This window comes from Suricata suricatta, chromosome 13 (genome assembly GCF_006229205.1).
Source record: "Suricata suricatta isolate VVHF042 chromosome 13, meerkat_22Aug2017_6uvM2_HiC, whole genome shotgun sequence".
In the NCBI taxonomy this organism is placed as follows: domain Eukaryota; kingdom Metazoa; phylum Chordata; class Mammalia; order Carnivora; family Herpestidae; genus Suricata; species Suricata suricatta.
The window spans coordinates 33475507-33491231 of NC_043712.1; positions in this window are offsets into that span (position 1 = coordinate 33475507).

The window sequence follows — 15725 nt, forward strand, 5'->3', positions numbered from 1 at the left end:
CCTGGAGCCTGCTTCTGGTTCTGTGTGTCCTTCTCTCTCTGCCTCTCCCTCTCTCATGCTCTGTCTCTCTCTGTATCAAAAATAAATAAAACATTAAAAAAAATAAAAAAATAAAAAAAAAAGAAAGAGCCAACACAGTGAGTGTTAGGCCTGTGAGTGCTACAAGTCCCGTGAACTGAGGTGAATGTTATGATAAGCGTATGGGTGAAGCAGTCCATTTTGGTGTCGCTATTTTCATTCAAAGGATATTTTAATGTGGTGTTTTTTACAGCTCATTCTGAGCTGTATAAAAATGTAAGAGCTATTTGTTTTCTGTGCAAGCCCGCCTTTAATCTCACCGTGTTTCTCAGCCTCCATCCACGTCTTGTTTCACTCCTTCCTCACTCATCATTCAACCACAGAATTTATGACCATAGCAAATGGCCCATAATAAATGGGCCATAGTAAAATATCTGTAAATCCACTATTCCTCTCCCATGGGAGATTTAATAAAAAGGAACTCAGATAAAAATACTCATTAAGAATTGAAATAGTCTGATAGACAGTGCTTAATTTATAATTAATACATGAGAAAATTATGGTCTTTCTCAGGGGTATTTGAAAATATTTTAGTCTCATAATTTTTGGCCAGTATCAAAATTGTTTCATTAGTTCTCATATTTTTAATAATGCCTATGGTAGGTTTTTTCTTTATACATTGAGATCATATTCTAGGTCTCCTCAGGGTTGGTCCTCACACTGGCAAATTTTCAGATGGCTTTGACTGGGTTGACATTTTTACTCATTACTTTTCATTTTCCTTTCATGACCTGACCTAAGAGGGGTAAAAATAATGAGGTTTAGCAGAGTGTATTTTTGACAACTTTGGTGGCTTTAAATAAGTGTCTTTGACCCAATTTAAAATGGTTGCAGATTTTAAGGCACATTATCTACTAAAGCATCAAATGGAACTTCTGGGTCATTAGTTACCATAAACAGAATCATTTGGGCTGCAAAAGAAAAATCCAAACCACTTCTGTTGACTGCTTTTAACTCTTTCTTGACTAATGTCTTTTACAGGTTTTTTTTTTTGCACTAACTGTAAAAGATTTTTAGTATTCAAGAAGGTGGATCTGAATAGGTGAACTAATGTGTCCTACTCCAAAACTATTACCACAAATACTGATTCCTCATCTATAAAAGGGAATAATAATGGTACCTAGTACACAGCGTTTGAGAATTATGTTGAGATGTGTAAATTGCTTAGCATGAACCTGGCACATAAACACTCATTAAATGATAGCTATTATTATATTGTTGTTATTCTATGGGGCAAAGGGCCTGTAGAATCAGACCAACCCAGATGAAGGAATCCACCCCAGAATTAAAGGCCTGTCCCCTCTAAAACTGTCAGATATTTGCATGAATAGGAAAGACTGGAGGTGCTGCTCTAGACTGAAGGAGACTAAAGAATTTTGTTGGCCTGGATTGGTGCTGGACCAGAGACAGAACAGAGACATGGGGGAGTTGACAACAATGGGAGCTCTTTGTACAACTGGCCTTGCAACTTTCCACTGAATCTGAAATTATTTCAAAGTGAATTATTATCATTAAAAGGTGTTCATATATTTCTTTATGGTTTGAGGGAGCAATGGGTTACTGTACACCTCCCTCAAGGGAATGGCCACCAGCCTCCATGTACCTGAAGCATTTTCTTCTGGGGACCCCAGGCAACATGAGATAATCAGGCAAATAGCAGAATATGAGTGAGAACACTTCTTTTTCTCTTCATAAGGATTAACTGCCACAGGGCTTCTGGGCAGCTCAGTCAGCTGAGTATCTGACTCTTGACTTCAGCTCAGGTCATGATCCGAGGGTCATGGGACCAAGCCCTGAGTTGGACTCCATGCTGAGCATGGAGCCTGCCTAAGATTCTCTCTCCTTCTCCCTCTGCCCTTCCACCTCTCTCTCTCTTCTTCTCTCTCTCTCTCTCTCTCTCTCTCTCTCTTTCTCTCTCTCTCTCAAAAAAAAAAAGGATTAACTGCTGTAGAAACTGCCCTCCTAGCCTAAACAACTAAAACCCACCAAAATGAGTAAAGTATCATTTATAGATAGGAAAAACAGAACTGTGGTTACAAGAAAAACCAGAGGTGATCAATGGCTGTCCTACCTGACTGCCTAGAGGGAGTTCCCAGGCCATATCACAGGAAGGAGGACCCACATTGAGCCCAGCAGACCTACCAAGTTGAGGGACAGATCAGAGGTCAAGGAGGCAGAGACAACTAGAATCTGCAGTATTAGAATGCCCAAGATGAGGGAGTGACACAGAGCGAGCTCCAGAGACCCACTGTACACACATCCAGAAGACAAAGCAGCTGCCTGTGACTGAGTATGTGTAAAGGGAACTGGCTGTAAAGAACCACAAGGGAAATTCTAGGCAATGGAAAAGTTCTGTATCTTGATTGTAGTGGTGGTTGCACAGCTGAAAACATTTGTCAAAACCCATTAAATTGTATGCTTCAAATTGGTGATATTGTATGTGAATTGTATCTCAATAGGGCTATTTAAAACAAATACATGACTGAGAGCCAACTTGAAGAATCAAACAGCAAAAGCACTTGTGGTCTTGAGATGTTTAGAAGCTGAGTCCAGTGCTTGCCCTGATGCACTGAGAATGTCTGGTCTCACTTTCATTGAACTACATTTTTTTTACTGCTCCAATTTTTAGCAATTTCCCTTTATAGGTTTTTGCAGCACTTTGATAGACCCCATTGAGAATTACGGATGGAGCCTGAAGAGTTTCTTAAATGGAAGTCTTGTCACCTTGAACTTCAGGACTCTGACACACTCAAGAAATTTTTCCCCCAGGGCTGAACTTCTTCTGCTGCTATAGATAGAAGCAGTGTGGCTTTTTAGTCACATGGAGCACACTTGTCACCAACCCAAAACCAAATATCTTCTTTGAGCATAATTTTCTCAAAGTAGCATCAGTAGCCATCCCAAACAGACATTGACCTTATCCTATAGGCTCCTGTTTGGCACCTAGGTTAGGGGAGTAAAAATGCCTTGTGTGAACTGGCACCTGAACTCCTGCCAAAATCTTTCTTTTGACCTGTTGCTGTGATATATTAAAGAATTTACTAATCTGAGCCATCTTTACATTCCTGAAATAAAACCAACTTGGTCATACATAATGTGTTGCCCTTTTAACATACTACTGGATTGAACACTATTTCATGTGGGACTTCTGCCTCTATGTTGTCCCCTTTTTATATGTTTATTTATTTTTGAGAGAGAGAGAGAATATGCACACACCTGAGCATGAGTTGGGGACGGGCAGAGAGAGGGGGGAATAGAGGACCCAACGCAGGCTGCACACTGACAGCAGAGAGCCTGATGCAGGGCTCAAACTCACAGACTGTGAGATCATGACCTGAACCGAAGTCAAACGCTTACCCGATTCAGCCGCCCAGGCGCCCTGCCTCTATGTTCTTAAGTGTGTAACCAGTTTATTGAACAGTCTTAAGTCATCAGGGTATAAACATAAAATGGTTTTATGTTTTGGTCCAGTTGCTTACTTTCAAACAAATTCTATTAAATTTTTCCTTCCGGCCCCATAATGACATTGAAACACTACAGAGCTTTCTGGTAATTTTCAGTTACTGAAAAGTCCAGGCCACTCTATCACTGGCTTAAAACTCCGGTTACAGCATGGGTACACGTGCAGGTCCAGGCATGTCTAGAACATTTCCTTACCTAAGACTGCTAAAAAAAATGTAGAACTCACATAGAACCCCACAGAAATGCTTCAGGAATGTGCAGATACCTACAAATACCTTTCGACTCCCTCCTTAGGCAGCATGAGTGACAGCAGGCTAAGGGCATCCAGAAAGCCTAGAAACAGCAGATGTCCCCTGTCAAGAACAAAGTGGTGACTGTGGCCTTGAGCAGGTGCCTATCTATACAGTACAAAGACAATCCACAACAGGCCAGCAAGAAGTTACCAGAAGTTACAGGTCTCTAGTCCACAACCACCTAAGGAGGAAGCAAGTGAAATGATCTGGAATAAACCATTCCTTGGCTGGAAACAAAGCAACAACATTCACCAGGAGCCTGGACTTGAAGGTCACCACTCCATGGAGCTGCTCTGGGCCTGCTCACCACCCTCCAGAGAAGTAACGAAGAAAGTACTGCCACATGCTTGCAACAAGGACTATCCTTGAAAACATTATACTAAGTGAAATTAACTAGTCACAAAAGACCACATACCATATAATTCCATTCATATGTAAGTCCAGAATAGAGAAATCTATATCAACAAAGAGTAGGTTAGTGGTAGCTTAGGGCTAGTGGACAGACAGATGAAGGAAAAAGAGAAATGATAGCTAAAGGATACAAAGTTTTCTGTTTTCATAAAAATGTTCCAATATTGCCTATGGTGATGGTCACACATATCTGTGAATTTACTAAAAATCACTGGATTGTACACACTTTAAGTGGGTAACTTGGATTTGTGAATTTTATGTCAATAAACCTACTGAAAGAGGGGAGGAGACGGAGAGAGGAAGAGAGAGAGAGAAAAAGAAAGAGAGAGAAATGGCCAACTATAGAGCATGCAAGAAAGGCAATGAATGCATCAAGGTGCAATAGGCCCCTACTTGCAGTTCCTTAGGTGAGATGTCTGAATTCAAAATTGGATCCATGCAGCGGGCACAGATGGGAAAGTGTGAATCGATGGCGACAAGACAAGAAGCACATCAAGTCCTCAGAAGAACAGGAGAAGGAGATAACTACCAGGGTACTCAGGCATGAAGAGAGCCCCTCCCCCAGGTCACAGCCTTCCTCTTCCTGTCCTCTCTCTGGAAAGAACTTACTTTGTTCTGTTCTGGGGACAGGGAAGGGAGACAAAAGGATGAACTATTTCTATAAAAAATAATAACCTTGTCTGCAGGTAAATCCCTGTGGTAGTAAATGGGCCCTTTCTTAGAAAAGGACTCTGAAGTTATGCTTCTTTTGGAATTTTCAATACAGAGCTTCTTCCGGGTCCTGGCTGTGCTGCAGGCCCCCAGACCCCAGCAGCTGCCCTGCACTGGAAATGAGCACCAGAAACTTCAGAGTTGGAATTTCTTTCTTTTCTTTGTTCCTGGTTGGAATGAAGACTTGCTGAGGAACATGAGTTCCCTGGTGACCCTTGCCCTTGCCCCACTTCCCTATACCCATTGGGAGCAGGCCTGGGTCCTGTCATCCTTTAGGCCTATGAATTTCACCTACAAGAGAAAAGAGTTTATCTAACACAAGAATTCAGCCACTGCTGGATGAGTAGAATAAGGTGAGTAGAATTATCAAATGATGTTTTTAATAGCCAATGGTGATCTAAGAGATTTTTGTTTTCTCCTTACTGGTGACTCAAATGGAGGTTTCTGCCTAAATTGTTCCATTCATAGGGTAAAAAGGGACTGAGAAAAAAAAGCTCCTTCAGTGTATGTCCTCCCATTTCTATCACATTCTACCCCAATGCAGACCCTACCCTTAAGAGGCCAGGCTAATTCCTTACTTTCTGAAAGGGTCTGGGAACAGCAATACCCCAATAGCAATGAGCACACCCAGTGCCCAGATCTTGGCTTCTAAATACCATTCTCCACCAAAAGGAATAAAACTCCTTAAAGAAATAGCTGACTATGGGTTTAGAAAGGGAAAGTACAGGGCTGCCACATGACCCAGTCAGTTGAGCATCTGACTCTTGATTTTGGCTCAGGTCATGATCCAAGGGTTGTGGGATTAAGCCCTGCATTGGGCTCCATGCTAAGTATGGAGCCTGTTTAAGATTCTTTCTCTCTCTTTCTCTCTCTGCCCCTGTCCCCTGCTCATGCTGTCTCTCTCTAAAATAAAATTTAAAAAGGAAAAGTGCAAGATGAGCCTGGAACATGTTGTCATACTAGAAAGCAAGGAAGTACTCAAAAAATGATATGTCAAAAAGGACACAAGAACCAGCTTAAAAGGGCTGTTGAACACTAAATCTGAGACAATTTGGGCACTAAAATAAATAGTAGTAGACCATAACTTATTGAATACAACAAGAAAGCATGAGTCTGACATAAGTGAATAAATGAATAAATTGAAAGTTTAATGAGGAATGAGATATTTACACACTCTCAGAGTATTTCCCCACAAAATACTTATTAATCAGAAAGTACAATGAAAACACCACCTGGCAAACACCGCCTTAATCACATGATCAACATGAACATCATGAATAATGGGTCAAATCAAAATCCCAAGCCACCTGAAAGACAGCAATGAGAAGATCACAGCACTGCTCCTGTGAATTTCTACCTAAAAGCATAACCTGAATCTAAATATGAAAAAACATCAGACAGCCCCCAAGATACTCTACAAAATAATGGACCCATAATCATCAAAAATGTCAGTTATTAAAGTCAAGGAAAGACTAAGAAACTGTTCCAAAGTGTAGTAGAATAAAGAGACAAGAAACTTATCACTAAAAGTAACACATGATGCTGAACTGATTCCTTTTGCTATAAGGGATATGATATGAAATGTGAGTGGGATTTGACGATTAGATGGTAATAATATACTGATGCTAATATCCTGATTCTGATAAGTGTGGAGGGATGGTAGTAAGGGTCTGCTCCTCACATACCCTACTCTTCTGTGTTTTCTCTCCTGGGTTGGGGCAAAGAAAGGGGAGATGGAAAAAGGCAGCTGTCTCTTACTTAATTAGGTAAGCCTGTTATCTTTTCCTTAGTTAATAATAACTGGTGTGTGTGTGTGTGTGTATGTGCATATTTGCTTTGTGTATTTTGATGCTGTATTTTTTATACATAAAATTTATGATAGTTATATGTTCAAGGCAACTGTACCCTTTATCAAAGTTAAACCTCTTGGTCACATTTAACCTGTTTGGCCTGGAATCCTGTTTAGCCTGAAATTAATATTTGGGATCCTGCTTTCTTTATGTTTGTATGTGCTTGATATAATCTTGCCCATCCATTTGCTTTCTTTTATTTTTTAATTGTGAAATATGCCACTTTCACTATTTTTAAGCATGTAATTCAGTGGCATTAGTTAAATTCACAGTGTTGTACAACCATTAGCATTATTTCCAAAATGTTTAATTTTTTTTAAATGCTTATTCATTCTTGAGAGACAGAGACAGAGCATGAGTGGGGAGGAGTGGAGAGGGAGGAAGACACAGAATCAGAAGCAAGGTCCAGGCTCTGAGCTGTCAGCACAGAGTCTGACACAGGGCTTGAACCCACAAACCATGAGATCATGACCTGAGCCAAAGTCAGATGCTTAGCCAACTGAGCCACCCAGGTGCCCCTATTTCCAAAACATTTTAATTATCCAAACAGAAACTCTGTAACCTCCAGTCCATGATAACCTCTAATTTACTTTGTGTTTCTATGAATTTGCTTATTCTAGGTAACTCATACAAGTGGAATTATGCAATATTTATCCTTTTGTGTCTGGCTTCTTTCACTTAGCATAAAGTCTACAAGGTTCATCCATGTTGTAGCATGTGCCAGAACTTCATTCCTTTTTATGACTAAATAATACTCCATCATATGTATATCCTACATTTTGTTTATTCATTCATGTGGTGATAGACACTGGTGTTTTATCCACCTTCTGATTCTTATGAATAATGCAGCTATGAACATTGGTGTACTAATATCTGCTTTAGTCCCTGCTTTCAATTCCTTTAAGTAAAAACTAGAAATGAAATTGCTGGATCTTATTTTACACTCCCTTTTTACTTTGTTTTGAAAGTTTCTCTTGTAGACAGCACACAATCTAAGAATTTTTGTCTTAAAGAAATGTAACCCTTTTTATAATAATTGTTACAATATATATTTAGCATTCTATCACCTACAGATAATTTTCATTTTCTTGCTCTTTCTAGAGTTTGCTGTATGATATGTTGACCATGTTTTCTTTGCTTTTTATCTTATCTAGAGAGAGAATACGTGTTTGTGTATATATACATACATATTACATTACATACAATGTAATTATGTATTACATTTTATAATGTACTTTTATTCCATATATTAGTATATAATATATATGTTCTGCCTATAAATCAACAAATAGTTATATTTCATTTTTAAAGTATTTTTTAACTCACATTTTTCCTATCATTCAAGAGTAAATTAGTACTTTCTGAGTCCTCTTTCCTCTTCTTTGAGAATATTTTTTAACTTTTCATTGTTTTGGACCACTTCTACAACTTCTAAGATTCTTCTCTATTTATCAGGCACCTGCTCCCTGTCCTTTGGTACAAGGAGTTCCCCACTCAGTTCCTAACTTCGCTTCATCTTGTGACAATCTTGAATATTTCTCCAAGTTCCTTATTCAGAAAAGTACATGGTGGAATGTTTTTAAACCCTTGCAAATTTGAAGTGATCGTTCTTGAGACTTCAGACATTAAATGTACCTTTGTGGGGCATCGGATCATTGGCTCAAAATCTTTTTCTTTTTTCTTCTGAAAACTCTGTAGACATTCTCTGTCGAAATCAAGGGCAACAAGAGTTTGAAACCGGTCTGATTTCTATTCCTTTGTAAGGCTTCCTCTCTAGTCTGTGTGTATACTTGCAAAATTTTAAGGTTCCCGATTCTTCAAACATTTTTGTGAGGTGTCAGTCTGATTTTTGCCTGGCACATATTGATCTCTTCCAAGTGGTGCTCCCTGGATTGTGTGGTGTTCTCTCATCTGCTGGATGAGGCTCTATCTGGTATCACCCTGAGAACCATGGAGCATCTGCACAATGCTGCTTCACTCTCTGGTCTACAAACTTTCCTCTTGTCATTTTAATTTCCCCATCTCCCTGAATTTTTGATGAGATGTTTCGACCTTGACCTCTACAGCGCTGATTTAATATTTTACAGCACCAATTCTATTCTTTAATCTCACCAAGGGATTAATGGTGAATTTTAATTCTGTGATTACATTTTTAGTTTCTCTTACAGTGTTTCCTTTTCTCATTAATTCCCTTTTCATTTAATCTTTTTTTTTTTTAAGTCTCATTCTATGGCTTTTTAAAACAATGTCTGTCCCTCTATTCCTTATAGCTTTCTGCCTTTATTTCATAGGGGCCGTATATTCTAACATATGTAACACAATGTTGAGTAGGATTCCCCTTGTTGATCCAGAGTTCATGTGCAGACACTTATTAGGCCAAAGGGTCTGATGCCCACCTTCTAGCTCAAGGGATGCAGCCCACACAGACACCATGACTTGATCCTGTGAATTCAACAATTTGGGGCGGCAGGCCACTCTAAGGATTCCTGAGCAGACACCAGAATGCTCCCACAGAGGAATGACAAAGCCCCACTCCCAGCTTCCCCTTCTCTTGCCTTGAAGCTGGCAAAGGCAGACCTTCCAGAGCCCAGGAGGCTCCTTTTACAGGAAAAAGCTCCAGGGCTTCACCTAGTCAACATTGCCCCTGGAGGGGAACTCAGCCTTTTCCCCAGCTTCAAACTCTCCCTCCCCCCCATCTTCCTCCTCCCTAGCTTGTCCTCCTAGCCTCAGCCTAGGAACAAAGACATTTGAACAAATCCACAGGAACATGCTAATTGACAGACAGGCTGGGTTCCTGTTGCCCTGAGGGGGTCATAGGCTTGTTGAGCACTGCCAGGGAAAGAGGAGAAATTTACAACTTAGCAATAGCACCCACTCCTGTATTTTAATGTATTCAAATATGTCCCCTCAAGGAGTTTGCAGGCCCTCCGGGGTACAGGGAGTCTGAGCTGAAACAATTTATCTTAATTGCTGAAGCAGACACCCAAATAGAATCCTGGATTTGAGACTCCCATATGGAGATTGGCTCACTCTGGTTACAGGGTTGACAAAGACCCCATCGTAAATTAGGGGCTGCCAAAGTGGGTTTCTCAGAGCACTATTTCTGCTGAATATTAATAGGTATTTCCAAAAATAGGGTTCCAGTGAAAATAAATTTGAGATATGAATAGTAAACAGTAGCAGTTTCCTTTCTGCAGGACTTCTTGGCATCTTGCATACTAACTGCTTATTATTCAGTCACTCATCCTGCATACACTGAGCATCTACTGTGTACAAAGTGTTGTAGAAACAGGTGAGATTTCCACATGGTCCATGCCTGCAAGAAGTTCACAGCTGAGCATTCCAACACCTTAGTACTCACATCATGGTCTGGGCCAGTCGCTGCAATACCAACTGAAAACTCATTAAAAATACAGACTCTCCAGCCCCATTGCCAGACCTACAGAATCAGACTCTGCACTTTCACAAGCTCCCCAATGATGTGTATGTACATTAAAGTATGAGAAGCGCTGGAATAATGCATTGTAAGGAGAGAAAAAGAACACAAGGAGAAAGAAAGCTGGAGATCTTTTGCTGTGGAGCCCAAGCAAAATAGTGGTAGCAGAATTAGGGAGGAGCACATTGCCCTCACTTCAGAATAGACACAGCAAGGCTCTGGACAGGAAGACTGAGGAGGACACAATTCTATTTTGGCATCACTATTGGTTAAGGGAGGGTTCACTTTGTGGAAAAGAAAAACCCAAAGTAATAGAGACTTAAACAAGATAAAAATTTATTGGGGCACCTGGGTGGCTCAGCTGGTTGGGTGACCACTTCAGCTAAGGTCATGATCTTACAGTATGTGAGTTTGAGCCCCATGTCAGGCTCTGTGCTGACATCTCAGAGCCTGGAGCCTGCTTTGGACTCTCTCTCTCTCTCTCTCTCTCTGTGCCCTTCCCTTGCTTGTGCTCTCTCTCTCTCTCTCTCTCTCTCTCTCTCTCAAAATTAAACATTAAACAAAAAAGATAAAAATTTATTCTCTTACTTTAGAGAAGTCCAACAATAGAAAATACTGACCTGGTATGACATACCACAAAATCACAGACTCATGTTCCCTCTATCTTCTACTCCACCATCCATTCCAACAGTCAACTTATGGTCCAACATGGCTGCAAGGCCTCCAACCATTACAGCTGTATTCCAGCAAGCAGGATGTAAGGAAAAGGAGCATTTCTTCCTAATTATAAAGTCACTTCCTTAAGGTTTATACACCATCTCTATTTGCATCCCATTGTGTGAACACATGTGGGACATTCTCAAGGAACAACCTGGAGTGAATATGAAAGGTGGCTGATGACCTAGCAAAATTTAAGTTATTATTGTTAATATATCCTTCTTTGGTGACTTCCCTCACTCCCCACTCATGGAGTCACAGAACCTCACCCGGGAATTGCAGATCCCAATAAAGGCTTTCTTGGCTCAAATAAAAAAAAAAAATATATATATATATATATATATATATATATATATATATATCCTCCTTTGTACCCACAGTGAGTGAGAACCAGGAAATTTGGGTTACACTTGTTTCTAGAATCAGAGAGAATGAGACAGCTGGAAAATTCTCCAACTCAAGTGCTTCGGGAATTGTAGGGGTCATCTCACACAATCGTGCCAGTCATTTCTCAATTTCTAAATAATAACATTAAATTCACAGAGAATTTTCTGAATTTAAATGTTTTTTATAATTTTTTTTAAATTTTTTATTTATTTTTTATACAGAGAGAGACAGAGCATGAGAGGGGGAGGGGCAGAGAGAGGAGGAGACACAGAACCGGAAGCAGGCTCCAGGCTCTGAGCTGGCTGTCAGCACAGAGCCTGATGCGGGGCTCAAACCCATGAACGTGAGATCTGACCTGAGCCGAAGTCGGACTGAGCCACCCTGGCGCCCCTGAATTTAAATTTTTTATTTAATACATTTCCCTAAAAACTCCAGTGTTTGCAACTGCTTGTCTACTTTTTCAAAATAAGTGAGTAAATGGCAAATGGTGAAATGAATATTAATAAGAAAGAGAATAAAATTGCAACTTCAACAACTTTTTCATAAGCATATGGTTCTCACTATATTTTCTGCACAGAAAAGAGCCATGTTTCCCTCAGGTAAACTGTTTCTGGTTCTCATTTGCATGATGAACTTGAATGTTTTGAGATTTCCCAGTGAACTACAAAAGGTACGATGACGTGCAAACACTCCATCCCTGAATGGAGCTGAAGTTCACTGCTCTAAGAAAAGGCCACAGAGAGGCACCTGGGTGGCTCAGTCAGGTAAGCGTCCGGCTTCAGCTCAGGTCATGATCTCATGGTTTATGAGTTTGAGCCTCGCATTGGGTTCTGTGCTGACAGCTAGCTCAGAGCCTGGAGACTGCTTCAGATTCTTTATCTCCCTCTCTCTCTGACCCTGCCCTGCTCATGCTGTCTCTCTCCCTCTCTAAAATACATAAAAACAGTAAAAAAAAAAAAAAAAAAAAAAGGCCAAAGATAATCCGTGACACCTGAAAGACCAAATCAAATGATCCCTCTTCATCGGTAGCCTGAATCAGACCTTTGAATTCATATCAGAGTTGCCTTTGGTTCCTTCCTCAGACCTGCTGAATCAGAATCTGCATTTTAGCAAGGTTCCCACATTGTTCTTATGCACAGTAAATTTAAAAGCACTGTCCAAGGAAAGGGGTTTACAAATGAGGTTGATCATAGGCATGGAGTAGGGGTGTATTAGGCAGGAATGTTTCTTAAAGCTGACTCCATGAAGCTGTGTACATGTATGTGTGTGTGTGTTAGCACACTTGTGTGTGCCCACACACAAGCATGTGAAAATAAAGAAACATAAGGTCTTGGTTTGCCTGAAATAGAGCTAAACAAAATGCTTTGTCCTCAATACACATGTGTAACTTTCTCATTCATCTACCCATTCATTCCCATACCACACACATTCTCACATGCATGCTGTGCGTGCATTCATATGCAGGCACACATTCACAGGCACACCTGCCCACTCACCTGCATGTACATCTTCACATGTATTCATGCTCACATGCAGGCCTGGGGTGACAATGACGGTGCCCTGTTAGCAGCAAACACAGGTCCATTTCCCAGGCATGGTGGCATGCCACGTGTTGCTACCCTGGCCAGTATGTGGCTACCTCCAGATCCTTCCGTCAAGATTGCTGGAATTTTGCTAAACTCCACCCTATCTGTGGCAACCTATTTCCAGAACAACTGCAGGATGAGTGAATTCCTGCAGTGTTTGTCATTTTGCCATGGGATGACTTCTGTGTCTACTCCACCTCCCTGTATGTGAGTCACAGGACTTCCTCTTTGAGTTGAAAAGTGTTTTAAAGATCATCCCTTCTGCCCTTCTCAATGCACAGGGGACTGAAGCCCAGAGAGGGAAAGGGATTTGCTCAAGGCCACCCAACAAATCAGTGGCAGAGTTGAACCTGAACCCTAATCTAGGGCCAGGGTCCCTTCTAACCCATGTCCCTCCAAAAGAAGCCTCCCTCACTCCAAGCCCTGATCCTACTCCTAGGCCTTCCTGGCAAAGCTAGGGTGGGAACAGCACAAGATAGTGGCAACAAGTGGCCAGGAGTACCCAGTGACACATTGGCCACATAGTTAAGAGGGGCAAGAGGTACTGCTGTCCAACCTGTGAGATATGACCCCACCCCACTGCCCCCACTCCTTCATGTGGGCCCTTCAAATGACTCAACATTCCTAAATCCCCTGGAGCTCAGGAAAACAGAACCAGGAGAAGAGTGGGAACAGGCAGAAGGGCAGACAGGGGAGGCAGAGTCTTACCACCTCCTTTTTCTAGAAAACAAAATATGGTTCTGTCATTCCATAAATGTCTTCTTCTCTACCCATGCCTGCTCTGCTTCCTGCCAGACTTGCTCATTTTCTCTGTGTGGTGTTCAGATCCATTACAGGCACAGGGGTATCAAGAGGAATCAGAGCTGAGGTGACCATATCTCCCCTCAAATCCACCATTGCAACCCAGTGTGGGAAGAGCAAAGGGAACTCATTGGAGGGCACTTTCTGGAGTAGTGGATATCCAAGCAAGGCTGGTAGACTTAGCCCCAAGAAGAGGGAAGGAGAGGCATTCTAGAAAGAGGGAGAGTAGGCATGAAGGCCCTGGAGGGGAGAGTGCTTTGACTGATCATTTAGATTGAATGGAGCAGAAATGCAAAGAGAGAAGTCAGAAGAAAAGACCAGAGGGACCATCCAAGCAGAAGGAGGGCAGCATGGGTCCCAAGAGCACTCTGAAGGTACTCAGGCTGCCAGAAACAAAACACACTAAGGAACATGCATGGCCAGTCCTCTCTTAGTATCAAAGGGAAAACTGAGGCCCAGGGACAGGTAGGACACCCAAGGTCACATCGAAGGCAGAAGCAGTAGGAATGCCAGAAACACAGCCCCATAACTATCTGATTATCAGATCAAATCATTCCTTGTTCCTTGCAAGTCCTGCCCATCCCAAGATTGAATATCAAAACATTCCTAGAGAGAGTAGTAAAAGCACAAGTTTAGCGGGGAAGCTTTTCTTGCTGGAAACAGCCTGACAAAAGTAGAAATGGGGGCCCCAAAGGGACCCACGACTGGGCAGATGTGTAATCAGGTGAGGACTGGATGCCTTGAATGCCCAGGCATCTATAAGGAGCCCTGTGACCCTGGAGTAACATGTCACCAGGGGCAGCTTCAGTAGGACAACCTCTGGCCTGCCTCCCTTTGCACAGTGAGAGGTGGGCCCTCTCCAACGCTGAGGGTTGGTGAACTCCTGAGCTAGAGGAAGTCTCTGGAGACAGAATAAGCAGCTTCAGGTCCTGCTGAGTGTGTACTTGTCAGGAGAGTCATCTCAAGAGAGAGAAGAAGCAATTATATTTAGTATTTTTTGCCCCATACATGATTCAGTTGAATAAAGAATGTCACCTTTGCTGTAAAAATCAATTCTAATAAGGAAAACACTTCTACACTCAACAAAATCCTGGGGATGCACAAGCATTAATTAATAATGTTGCTGCTCCATCTTTTCCATCACCACTAACTCCTATTCAACAGTACATAGGGCCAAAGAACTCTGGAGGTAGGAGAAACAGGAAACACCCCTTGGAGAGGGAGCCTTGTGCTCTGGTATCAGACCCAGCAGTAGCATGAACAGGAGGAAGGGAGCAGATTATCCCAGAAGACAGGCAGAAGGGACCATGTGTCAAGGTCTGGACAAATCCTCAGCTGCCCAGCTCAGCACAGGTATCAGCAAAGGGATCCAGCTCTGCCCTCTGGGACTCAGTTCCTCCATCTGCATAAATAATGAGGGAGTTGGCCCTTCCAGCTAACATGTTCTGTGACTCCAGAATCTAGTCCAGGGTTGACAAACTATAGCCTACACACCAAATCAGGTCCACAGCTGTTTCTGCACAGACTGTGAGCTGAGAATTGTTTTTACATTATTAAAGGGCTGTAGGAAGAATAGAAAATTGCAAGGAAGCTCTGTGACAGAAACTGCATATGGCCCACGAGGCCTAAAATACTTATTATCCAGCCTTTTCTAGAAAGTATGTCAATTTCTGATCTGGATAATTTTGGATCTGTGCTTCTACCCCATTAGAGTTCATAGAACTGTCTGGAACATTTTGGGATAAGCAGGATTTCTCACTGGCTGTGCTATCATCATTTGATTCTCTTTCCTCCACTGTCCTGTAGCTTCAGGAAGGCTTGTTCTAGAGCACTCCTAGACCTTAGCATGTAACAGATCTTCAGTCTGAATGAAGTCTGTGCTTCTCACACCCTTGTAGCCTGTACCCAGAACTATTTGAGCCACACAATTACTTCTGCATAATGTATACTGTAACCATATGCTTATTTTATCCAATTAACCATCACTAAGGGC